The 13,748-nt window shown below is 42.3% G+C and overlaps 1 pseudogene across 1 annotated transcript in view; it reads right to left on the bottom strand.

The window, feature by feature from the left end:
• LOC308284849 (tumor susceptibility gene 101 protein-like) overlaps positions 1-13,748 on the bottom strand; it is a 133,576-nt pseudogene that overhangs the window by 53,584 nt on the left and 66,244 nt on the right. Inside the window, exon 3 of the transcript in view lies at positions 5,502-5,706. The product of the transcript in view is annotated as a tumor susceptibility gene 101 protein-like (transcript). The remainder of the gene's footprint in view (positions 1-5,501; positions 5,707-13,748) is intronic.

Below are 13,748 nucleotides of genomic sequence, written 5' to 3'. Positions count from 1 at the left end.
ACAAAATGTCACATAAAAAGAGGGTGTAGAAAAAAAGTAGCACTATCAATCTGGTAAAGATATGTAGGTTTTGAGTGTGCGGTACTGTATATGAAGTCGAAGTTTCCAAAAAACAGCCTTTTCTTTGGAAAAATCCTGTGTGTGCGTGGGTGGGTGAGTATGCGTGCGGGAATAATCTTGTGAACCACAAACTACACTCAAACACCAAAGCTTTGGTGCACACGGCCAGTAGGCCAAGGAAGCCACACCACCCCAATTTGTTTTTCTTTTTAATCTGCCGTATGGTGGCTCAACAGCCCGCTTTAGGTTTTGCCCCTGTAGGTCATGTTGCCTTTTCCCTTGCAATTAGGATGAGTTTAAACATAAAAAATGTCTAACTTTGATATACTAATTATGAATCACATGGGAGTCCAACACGATGTTATAGTTTTATTCATCTCACGTAGGCTATGGCTGACAGAAGGTCAGGAGGCCATTATGTACAGTACAGAATATCGTCTCTGTCGAGTGGAAACCTCATTATGTCCTAAGCTGTTACTTTTTTGGATGCCATGGTGCCTGCCTATGTATAGCGATAGATTATATAGTAGCTATACTGTAGTAGCTCAACAGGATTGTCAAAATACTCTTCCTATGATAGAGGATTACCCTTTCACTTTTCAAGCAGTAATTCTTAATATGGGAGCACGTACTGTCAGGAATAAAGAGGCAGACAACCCAACTTGGAGATCAGCATTTCCGGGAGGTCTCCTGTGCACGCGCGGATTTTACTAATTTTTCTACGGTTAAAAATGGTTAAAAATGGTTAAAAAATGTTAAAAACGGTTCTGCACGGCGGCCGAACCATTTTAGGCTTAATATAATCGGGTTAATTTATAGCATGATGTATTTCTTACCTATTTGGGAGAAAGTTCTGTCACTATCACACAGTAGACACAGGACAGCCTGCCTGCAGGCTGCCGTGCGTTGCACAGGCAGCAAGATTGACAGTTTGACGATGAATGAGAACGCATTTATTTGCATCGCGGGTCGCAGATCCGGTTCTAGACCGGATCCAGGCGGATATGGCTAGCATTTGCGGGAGCGGCTGGGATTTCCGGGAGGTTCGGTGCCACTCGCGGGTGTCCGGGAGGTGACGCTGATTTCCGGGAGACTCCCGCAACATCCGGGAGACTTGGGATGTCTGAAGAGGGTTTGAATGTCAAAAAATGATGGCCGCAATCAGCTAGCCTGGTTAATAAACCAGACTGCACAACACCACCCCCTGTTGGTGAATTAGTATGAGCAACGCCAGGCTAGCAATCAGCGTCTGGGATTTCCAAGCACAATTCCTGGGACCTTTCACAAGTCAATTTGTAACGGTCAAGGCATGTTTCACCTGCTTCATGATGCAATATGAGCTTCATCATGCAAGCTCATTTGTTAGTTTAAATTAGTTAGTTAGTTTAAATTAATGTTTAATACAGCATAGTATTAGCATGCTACAGTAAGAAATGGGTATCCTTTGTTATCTTTTGAAGGCTAAAAGGATAAAAAAAATCCCGGGGAATACATTTGGGGCCCTATAAGTATTCAATTCTTCAACATAGCATAAAACATTTACACAATAATACATGTCATCAACAAATACAAACACTATATACTGTAAGTACAAAAGAGAAATTACACTTACAGTATGTCTCCTCCCCTTGTGGTCTCCTGATGTGATGTTTTTTGGTTTTCTTTTAGGCCAATTTTGGCCGAACAGTGGTGTAATCCAGAGACATTAGGGCTGTGGACAACTGCTGTGGTCCAGGCAAAGAATGATACAAGGAACCAGATGCTAGTATGACAAGAGGGAATTGCTGCAAAGTCCTAAAACATGGTACCTAAAAGTCCTGTTGGCGCCAATAATCTTTATCCAACATTAAGTTATATCTTTAGTAAGACTTTTTCCATTGCAAGCAGTGGACAAAATCCATAGAAAAAAGTCCCACAGTTATTAGCTCCATTTTAGGAGCTCCATTTTTTTATTTTAAATATGAATTAGTAGCATGCATCCACTAGCATCCCTCACCCTTTGATCCAGAACAAGGCTTTGAAGGTGCAGCCATCATTTTTCCTACTTTAATGTCACATACCCCCTCCTCTCTCTCTCTCTCTCTCTCACACACACACACACACACACACACACACACACACACACACACACACACACACACACGCACACACGCACGCACGCACGCACGCACGCACGCACACGCACACAACTTCCTGCGTTGTGACATTCATATATGAACCAATATACATCCACCCTGTCACAACTCACAACACAACACACCAGTCTTGGTTCTCATTTTCTCTCAACACCAATATGCACCACCATTCTTCAGGACCAGGGAGCCTTGTGTCATTTCTCATTTTGTCATTGTTTGCTTTGCTCTCTGAGGTGCCAGATTGCTTTGGTTATTTGTCTGTCTGGATGAGCTCCGATTTGGGAGTCTGTAGCCCATATGCCTGTCCAGTGGTCTCACAGAGTGGAGGAGAGTTAGTTAACCTGCATGTGCCCAACCCCCCTCACGTCTCATCTTATTTTGTATTTCTCTGACCTTTGTGTGTATCTGCACTCGTAAGACTCCGACCCCGATTCATTCAACAGTTTCCCCATGGAAACACAGCCCTCTGCAAATGAGCAACAATACCAATTGTCAGCAAATATCAATTTATTCTACCAATTCGGTGCGTAGACTGTCTCTGTGGAAATCTACAGTGCACTGCCTGCGCTTCATGACTGTCTGAGCGCGGCTCAGCTCCCACAGACAGGGGAGGGTGAGATGTAGTATTTGGTGCGTAGAATTTCAATCATTTTCATCCAAGGGATCAAACAATAAAATAAAAAAAAAGTATGAAGCCAATTAAGTTTGGAAGAAGGAGTGAGGAATCATGCACATGTATTACAATAATGTACCATGCTGAAACAAAGAGCTAGGGATATGGATCATGAATAGTCAAGTTAAGTCCGTCCTGTGCCAAGTTGCCACTTGTCAACTATTTAGCTCCTCTCAGAAGGAACCACCAACACAGTGTTGTTTTTGACAGTAAAATGTAATTTAGTCGTGTTGATGTTTTGTCTGAATTTTGATTGTGGGGTTTTGTGTGTCTTTAAAAAAGGAAAAAACAAAATAAACATATTGTTTAAAAAAATAAATAATAATTTAGTTTTAGTCTTTTGAATAAAATGTCATTTACTTTTAGTCATAATTTAGTCACCTGAAAAGTTTTAGTTTTTGTCTGACTAAATCTACAGTTGATTTAGTAAACTGGCAGGCCTTGATGTCATAGTCTTAGTTGACGAAATCAACACTGCACCAACAATAGTAAGTTACTAAGTTTATTTTGCCTTTCCCTTTTCCCCAGTGTCTTTTCTTAAGGCTCGAACACACTACACGATTTGGAGGTATTTCACACTATATGAGTCTCTTTCTTGAAATTGGCTGTCAAATATCGCTGTGGTTTTCACACTATAAGATTGATCGCCAACAAGGGATTACACACACTGCCAGATATTTCATCAGGATACGAGTCTAAAAGCCCCAGTACTGACCCCTAGAGGCCACATGGTGCTCCTTACACTTTCCCCAAACTCAACACCTGTGAGAAAATGGCCATCGATGGAATAATCGCTAATAAAATAATCGATAGTTGCAGCCCTATAATAAATATAAAAAAGTCCACCCCTGTCTTATATGAAACACAGTGCTGGCTCTATGCACACACATTGATGTGTCTCTCATCCCTCGCATCCTCATTTAGATGCACATAATAAAGTACAGATGTCACTGCATTTCCATACTGCGCCTCAAAAACAAGATTATACGACTTTACAGAAGAAACTTACGTATTGACAATGTCATCATCAAATAAAAACTAGACTAAAATGTTAGGGAGGAGCTAGTGGAGAAGAGATCTAGTAGAAAAGACAATTTATATTTGTTTGCGCTCGGGTGTTGCGCTCTGAAAATGGCAGATCTACAAGCTAAAAGCTCAGCTTGTACATCGGCTATTTTCAGCATGCACCCAAGTGTACAATCAGGCATTACAACGCCATCAAGGCACCGCCAAAATACATTTGTGTCAAATCAACTGTAGATTTAGTCGACAAAAATCGTACGATTAAAAGTTTACTAAAACTAAATGTCATTTTATTAAAAAGACTTTCAAAGTCTGATTTGTTAAATGCCGATTGATAAATACTGAATGCCATTTTTGTCTTCTTATTTATTTTATAATGGTCATGTTTTACTTTTATTGTTGTGAAGCACTTTGGAACTCTGAATGTCTGTGAAAGGTGCTCTGCAAATACATTTTACTTACTTACTTTAATCATGGCCAGATGGGTCAGAACAAGTGCCAGGCTCTATATTCCAGATGCTACCCCGCACTATCCTGAAGGTTATCAAGTTATTGTTATTATCTTCATTTACTTTCTCTTATACTGTACATTCTGCTTTCCTCTCGTGCTGTGGCTGTCAACCTGACCTTTCCAGTTGAAGGTTTGAAAAACCCTAGTTAAATGTCAGGGGGTCTGGGCCGTGCCTCTGTAGACGATTCTCCAGTTTGTAAAATAGACAACTTTTCATCTCAAAAAGGTTTCTCCAACCTTTTCTCTGTAACTCTCCAGGTTATTTGATTTATCTCGCTGTGTGGACTGTAGTAGCATGACTAGTTGTAGAGGGGGTAAATGAAACGCTCGCCCCAAAAGACACTCGCCCCCGTTTCTTTCACACACCACTCGCCCCCCACTGGTTCTTGTATTTTTGTATTCGTTTTACTAAGGTAAGGTTAGGTGAGATGTACTGCATGTCTCCCATTTGATGTCCTCCATGTACTCAGAGGAACTTGAACTCGCTGACCCAGGGGCGTCAATTGGGTATGGCAGGGGTATGCAGCTGCCATACCCTGGGTCCAGGGGGGAAAATAAAAGCTACTTTTAAATATAAATCCATGAATGTCTCTTTGTCTATCTGCGCTGGTTCTTATGTTGTTAATTACAGTAAAATAACTACAAATGCAAAATGTAACATAATGGTCACTTTAACAAGGTATTATAATAATATTGTCCACACTTGTATTCTCCCCATCTTGACAAAATGGTAAATTACCAGGTTCTGCAGGTCAGCTGCACAGGTGCAATGCATTATTGTTAATTGTGGCATATTTACTAACATGCTAAGTTTTGCTGCACTTGAAAAACCATTCCAGGCTGCCATATCTAGCCCAAGAAACCGTAGAAAGACTAGAAACCTGTGTAAGAAACTGACAAAAGTATATATTTTTTCAGACTTTGTGAAAATAGCCGATCTACATGCTCACAACGCCTCGCAGCGCGAGGCGTTGTGAGCATGTAGATCTGCTATTTTCACAATAGAACCGTGTTATCCAAAATGTAATGCCTATTTTCCATGAGGACTCCCATCTTTGCCATACCCTAGCTTTTGCTGAACTGACGTCACTGCGCTGACCCTTTCCACTGCAGCGCCATCGATGCGGATGGGCGCATGATCTCCCCGCGGCCTCCTGAAGTCCACGATCAGCTCCGTGGTCTTGGTCGATGTTGATAGCGAGGTTGTTCTCCCGGCACCAAAGTGCCAGCGAGTTGATCTCGTCTCCATAGTCAGACTCGTCATTGTTGACCATTCGACCTATCTCTGACGTGTCGTCTGCATACTTTATGATGGTTTACTGAGGTTACATTTAGGAATAAGGTTAGGTTTAGGAATAGCTTTGCCAGGGTTACGTACAGTGTGGCGGATTTGGCCCGGGGAAAACTACAAGCGTGTTTTGGGGCAAGCATTCTATAATTCATAGAGGGCACCAATATAGAATGAAATAACTTTGATATGCATTAGACCAGTGTTTCTCAAATGAGGGTATGTCTACCCCTAGGGGTACGCAGAGGTACTACAGGGGGTACTAGAGAGAAAATGGAAAATGGAAACTCAGATTTTACTGTTATATTTAATGATAAAAAACGTACACATGTATTTGTGAACGTGCTGCTCAGTAAAGCTTTAAACCAAATTAGGTAAGAATTTTGACTGGCAAAACAATAGGCTACTTATTTTATTTTCAATATATTGACATATAAAACATGGACTTTTGACGTCAGTATTTTCTAATTAAAATGTTGTTGTCGATTAAGGGGGTACTTGCGTTCAGCAATCCGGAAAAGGGGGTACTGAAGCCCAAAATGGTTGAGAACCAGTGCATTAGACCGTGGACCCCTATTTGATTAAACAAATAATATTCCCTGGGACCCCAATTTTAACAGTAAAGTGTTCTTCTAAGTTTGAGAGTATACAAATGTAACCAAATGGACAATCACGTTACAGGCCTGTATGGTTCCATTTCGACCCCTGGGGGTCCTTGGACCCAACGTTGAGAAACAGTGCTCTATTGGGCAGCCAGTGAGGTTGAAACGACACATTCCAATTTGCCTGAATGAAGGTGGAAAGGCCAAAAATCTGCACAGACAACGGTTGAAAATTAATAGAACTCAGCTCCTCAACCCATATGGGCTCCAGATAATTGCAGTAGTGAGAAGTAACCAAGTAAATGTACTCTAGTGGATTGAATGGGCACGTTCCTATTAGAGAAGGAGAAAAGGAAGAATGAATAAAAGTGGATTGAAAATGTGAAAAATTAATAATTGGATCTCAAATATAGGGTCAGAAACAGGGCATACACCATGCACCTCTGACCCCTTCAAAAGGAAAGTTTCAAAGAGATGCTGACATGCACATTGGAGGGAAAAAATTGGAGGCAAACTGTACAGGTCCATTTTTATACTCTCAGAGTTAACCCATAGGACTGAGGCTGATTGTAAAAACGCCCTCTAAATCCTGACTTACGTTTTCTGAAAACGTCCAAAAAGAAAACGTCCAAAACTGTTAGTTTTGTATTTATGATTTTAAAAATGATTTAAACTAGTGAAAATAGCCGATCTACAACCACACAACGCCTCGCACCGCAAGGCGTTGTGTGCTTGTAGATTAGCTATTTTCACTAGTTTTGTGCAACAGTCTTATATGATGAAGCAGGACTTAAGGCCTACTTTACGAAAAAACGTGCACATTTGAAACTTGGAGATACAAGGTTTCTGCCCGACAGTGGCGATATGATGCTATACTGTACAAGAACCCAAAAGGGGTCCAAAATGGGTTAAACTGACACTCAGGATTTTGCGTTCTAAATCCAGCTGGTGGACTCAAGTCCCAGAGCCTACATTGGTTATCAGGGCCGTAGCGCGTCTAATCGGCGCTCTAGGCGAGCTCTCTCGAATGTGCCCCCCCACTCCCGCGCGCTTCCCGCGCGCGCGATTTTTACGGGTTTTGCCGTGAATTTAGTCGGTTTTGGGCCGGTTTTGGGCTGGTTTTGGTCCACTCCCTCCATTTCGGCGCCCCCTCGGCGCCCCCTCTAGGATGGCGCTCTAGGCGACCGCCTATACCGCCTATAGCTAAAAACGGCCCTGTTGGTTATTATGTTCCTTTGGTTAGTACTCCTCTAGAGATGCCTGCCTGCCTAGCGGTTTATTCGGAGAAAGTGGGTTAACCTCTGAGAGGGTTTTCATACAAAAGTTAGTGCCCTCCTGCATGGCTTCATGGCCGCCACCACCACCACCACCGTAACATACAAACTCACAGCACCGCCTCATGGGGGCATACAGTATATGGGCATTTACAATTCTAAAAAGCTGTCAGAAGGAGGAATAGCAAAGCGAGCGCCCAATTCCGAGGAGTTGAAATGAAAAGGGAAATGAATAAATAGACAAATAAATAATAAATAACAGGGGGTTAAAAATACCAGCAGGAGGGGTGTGACGCTGTGACCGAGATGCTTGACAAGTGCAAGAGCAACACGCTGTCTGCCTCCACCGGTCCACAGGAAGGCACGTCTTGTTTATCCATGGGGAACAATCTGCTTCCTCAGACACTTCAGGGAGTGTGTGTGTGTGTGTGTGTGTGTGTGTGTGTGTGTGCATGCGCGCGCGTGCGCGCGCGTGTGTGTGTGTGTGTGTATGTGTGTGTGTGTGTGTGTCCAAGTCCAACAGGGAAACACATTGGGGCCAATGTCGACACTTTTAAAAATATTCGTGGCAAGTCAGGCCTGTTAGGGGAGACACGCAACGCCTTAGGACATTTCAAGAACATGCATTGCACATTTTGCGCGCACGCACACACACACGCGCACACACACACACACACACACACACACACACACACACACACACACACACACACACACACACACACACACACACACACACACACACACACAGACTCCCTAATATGCCTTGGGGCTTTTCAAGAAAACACAGACACAAACACACACGCAAGCACGCACACACAATCACACATTCAGACACATTCGCACAGATAATACGCCTCAGGCTTTTTCAAGAACACATGACACACGCACACACGCACGCACGCAAACACACACACACACACACACACGCACGCACGCGCACACACACACACACACACACACACACACACACACACACACACACACACACACACACACACACACACACACACAGAGATGCACACAATGCCTTGGGGCATCTCATGAGTGGTGCAGTAGGTCAATATTATGCATGAAGTGGCTGTGAGTTGGTTTCCAGACAGCCTTGCTCTGTCAGAATTCACACTTTTCTAGTCTGTATGCTGCGATCTGCAAGAGTGGATGGAAGTGTGTGTGTGTGTGTGTGTGTGTGTGTGTGTGTGTGTGTGTGTGTGTGTGTGTGTGCGTGTGCGTGTGCGTGTGCGTGTGTGTGTGCGTGTGTGCGTGTGTGTGTGTGTGTCACCACTTTCCGTTGTCAGTCTTGTGGAAAACAACGGTGTGGCAGGAAAAAGTCACGCTCAGAATTGAAAAGAACAAAAGCAAACTATTAGTCTTGTTTCATCGCAGCATGAGCACACATTTCTCCTCCAGGCATTTCACAACATGTTAGATTGTCAGTTGAACGGCTTGGTTTCATGAAAAACAAAAGAAACAAACAATAGAGCAATAGTTTAAAATAGATTCTAGAACTTATGCTGTGTGAGACAAAGAGCTGTTTAAATCAGAAGGTGCCTTGCTGTGTAAAGATGACTTAACAGATTATTGTCCAACATACAGTAAAAATGGTTGCATATTGCCCTGCGTTTTTTCGTTGTTTTGGAAATCCAAAATCCGGAGACCAGGGAGAGAGAGAGGAAAGAGAGAGAGCGAGAGCAAGGGACTCAATGGCAACAGTTGCGAAAATCTGAAAAAAATCAACCCTGGTCCAAAAATAAATACGAAATTGATTGACATAACGTGAGGTAGATTTTTTTATTTACGTGCTCCGAAATTCGCTCCTATATTCGGCCTGAAAAACACAGCAGATACCTTAAGTGCTCTTGTTGAGAAATGTGCTGTTGTCCAGTCAAGAGTTGAGCACGACTCAAGATCTGGTGCCCACATTATTCAGAGAGCACAAACATTCACCAGAAATAGCTAATGTACTGTACAAGCTCACTTTATTCATGGCCTGTTCACCTATTTTTTGTGAGGGGCAAACAGAGCCAATTCAGGTCAGGTTTAATGAAAACAACTTTTGAGTGCTCAGAAAAGTGCTTTATTAATTGTGTGCATTCATATTATTAGGCATAGGAAATACCATTCTTGATAACAGATGCACAGCTTGCAGACTTGACATGAAGGCAAAATGTGCAAGCGTGTGAGCCACACATACAGAGAGATAAAAGCTTATAACATGCTATTGATGTTGTAGATTGACACAAAACTAGAGGTGTTCCAATTAAGCCTGCATACATTTCATTCATTTTGATGAAGGCTATTTGATGTTGCATTTGAAACGAGGATGGACATTTCAATGCAGTGTTCTGCTTCGAGTTTCAGAAATTGCTTAATGAATCAATAAAGATGAATGAATTATACAATTTAGATCGAGGTTAGTCAGATGGAGGGGCCAATTCCATTCACCTAATATTGTTTTATTTGGATGCAATAATTGAAACTAGTATGTAGACTACTGTATGTATATCTTGTATTTTAGCTTAAATGAGTACTGAGAAGGATTTACCCTTCTCATTAAGTAAGTGAAGTAAGTAAGTAAGTAAGTAAGTAAGTAAGTAAAAGTAAATACTCCTATTTCTACTACTTTCTTTTTCCTTTACACTTTTTATCCCTACTACTACTACTACTACTACTACTACTACTACAACTACTACTACTACTACTACTACTACTACTACTATTACTACTACTACTAATAATAATAAATAATAAAAAAGCGTGGGGTGGCTCAAAGTAGCTGACATTACACCATCTTGCAATGGGCCTGGTGTACAAGATACACTACACCTCCAAAATACCCATGTACCTGACAAACTACTTCCTAAAGGTCAAGGATGTTCACGATCACAACACCAGAGGCAGCTCCACTAATCATCATCAACGTAGATTTAACACTAAACAAGGCTCTAATTCGTTCTCCTGCTCAACATGTGGAACGCCCTTCCGCAAGCCTTAAAGGAGAGCAAATACCTAGCCTCCTTCAAAATTGGTATGAAAAGTCACCTTCAGGCGGCTGCTACTCGTGACTTGTAAATAGACTTAGCCCCCACGCTCCCACCCTAACCCTAACCCCCTTTTTGCCATTGTATTTGATGTTATGTTTTTTCTGCTTTTGAAATTGATGTTATCCTAAATAAAGTACTATGTTCTATCCGTCTGTCTTTCAATGTTATATGATGAGATACATAAAGTGTGGTTCCTGTGGAAATAAGCCTTGGCTTTCTAGGATCTCCTTTTAGTAGACCTTGTACCAGTGATTTGTGCTGTCATGAAAAACTGTACTTTTTCTAATGCAAACTTCTAATACATTCAATCAATCAATCAATCAATCGGGGGGAGCCCAGGATCAAACTGCCAACCTTCTGTTTGCCAAGCGGCCACTCTACCCCTGAGCCACTGGAACTGGAATGATTAAAACCCCAAAAGGATCCCAACCCTAGTTCCCACCAAAGTTTTGTTGTTGTTGTCGTCCCGCCTCACCTCACCTGCCTCCAGGTGCCAGTGTTTTGGGGGGGATCAATGAAAATGGTTTGGAGAAGCTCACATGGTTTCTGCCTGGCATGGCACGGCAGCTCAGCAGCGCTGTACGTGAGTGTACTGTAGGGATGGGGAGCCAAAAGGAAAAAGCACATGACTGCAGTGCAGTGATAGCTAGGTGACAAGGCCTTTGATGTCACAGTGCTCAGGTGGAGCATGGATGAGCTGACACTGACAGGTAAGATCAAAAAGCAAAAAGAAATCATAATTTGCAAACACCCGCTCTCTTTCTCTCTTTCTTTCTATAGATGTGGGTGTTTGCGTGATGTTTGTTTGAAGATTTTGACATGTCCCTAATGGCGTTTCATCACTAACATCCCACCAGATGTGGAAATGCAAAGAATGGTGCTGGCTGCCAAGGGCAGAATGATATTCCCTATGAGATAGGGAGCGCATCATCATATGATGTTAATCTACATAACATGCCATATTCTATACCAGGGGCCATCAAAGTGGGGCCCGGGGACCCCCGGGGTCCCTGAAGGAGTACCAGGGGGTCCCCGGCAAAATTAGTTCACAATCAGTTTGTGATGTTTTGTATCTGCTTATTGCGACCGTAGGTCGCATTTACTATCAAAAGCTCCACCGGCTGTCCGTGCGTCAGTCACACGTCACACTTTTGCCCTGCTCATATCTCCGCAACCGTTGCCCCGATCCATGCCAGATTTTGCACACACACTCCTTGCCTGCCAAACTACAACCTCCAAGGACCCCCGGAGCTCCAGGGACCTGGGGGACCCCCAAGTGTAAAAAATGACCAAATGTGCAAAAATGACCAAATGACCACCCCAACGGGGCTGCTCACGGGGAATTCCCGGGGACCACCGACTCCTGGTGCTCCAGAACGGATGCAAAAGTGGTGGCGCCCCCAGTGGAGGACCCCCTGCCACTGCAGCGCACATAAAATGCCGTAACTTGGGCTAGGAGCGACCGGGAGAGCCGGGGCCGGTACCTATTCGTCCGCCTCGGCGGCGCGGAGACCCCACCCCTCATTTCTCACATGGCCCTCTTCTAGCGCCACCATGAGGCCGATTCTTGCAAAACACATTTTTGGACACTGCTCCTACAATTTTGCCCCTAAAATCACTCAAATCGGTACACAGTATGTCTACACTCATGTCATCAACATGGATCTGTCCCATATAGCGCCACCTTCAGGCCGATTTTTGAAAGCACATTTTTGGACACTGCTCCTCCAATTTCTCCCCTATTATCACGAAACTCGCTACACAGTATGTCTACACTCATGTCATCAACATGGATCCCTCCACATTTTTTGGGGACACTGCTCCCTACTCTTTGTGTATACATGTGACCTACGGTCGCTTATCTCCCGATTAGGGAGTCTTACTGGTTGTAAGTCGCTTTGGATTAAAAGCGTCTGCTAAATGCCTAAACTGTAAACTGTAAACTGTGACGCTAAGGTTCAGGCGTTCAGCTATTTTATGCCTTTCAAAAATAGGTATTCTCACAATGCATGGCGGTGTGACGCCAGGGGGCGTCCCTGGCACAACATGTTTTCTGATGGGTGAAAGCAGCTAAATACATAGAACATCCATACAGTATATGGTATCGATGTTTTGAAATTAGTGTACCTCAACAGGGGAATGGATATACATTAATAACACAGGAAAGCGTATAAAGCTGGTTCCAATGACTTTTCCTGTGTGCCCTGCACCATTAAGGCGAGACACTACAGGTGAATAGGGTAAAAAAATCTGAAGATTGGATAATGCCAGGTTCAAAACTATTGTTTCCTTTTCTTGACATATTAGAGACAAAAATAATTACAGAGGGGATTTTAGATATCTCTTTTTGTCACTCCATAAATCATAAAATAGTGTCAACAGGCATAAAAAAAAAACAATTTTCGCCATGTTTTTAGTGATAAAATGTGATGTAAATCAGGCTATGAATTATATATCAACAAACCCCTCTGTAAATATCTTCAGGATATAGATAAGAATAAAATTGGAAGGTTTGGTGTATGTGGGTGCAACTGAAGTGGAGATTTATGTACCTAAATATGAGGAAAAACACATTTTGAGAAAACGGCCTTTAAAGATCAGACACACCCCCATCATATAGAAACCAATTGTAACTTCAAATTCCATTTTAATCATGTTAGATTCATCAAAAACACCTGTCCTCGGTTTTGGTGACTCATACTGCCCTCCTAATACGTGCGGGGGCCATGTTTCTTTGATTCATCTTTTAATTATTTTCTATTGTCTATTTATATCTTTATTTTATAAAAAATGTATGGATCAAATGCTGTTAACTCGGCACCTTCACGTGTGAAATGAACATCTATATGTGTATTTTCAATGTTTATTTTGCATTAGTTTGAAAGAAGGCATGTTTGGGAAGCAAAATAGTAAAAAATCTCAATTTTTTAAATTTTGATTTTTTACATGTTTTCACCTGCCATGTCTCCCCTTAACAAAAAAGCAAGTTAATGTTTGATTGATTTATTGATGTAGCCTCAAGATACATATTATATTATCGTGCTAACATGAATAAAACATTTTAATAACTTTTTTTATGGTTGAAATATCGACACACATTAGTGATGAATCAAAATGTAACCCTATAACCTTTTTAAA

This window comes from Nannobrachium achirus (assembly GCF_963921795.1).
Source record: "Nannobrachium achirus genome assembly, chromosome: 5".
NCBI lineage: Eukaryota > Metazoa > Chordata > Actinopteri > Myctophiformes > Myctophidae > Nannobrachium > Nannobrachium achirus.
Note: the sequence above shows the minus strand (reverse complement) of the source record. Positions and strands in the feature narration are given on the sequence as shown.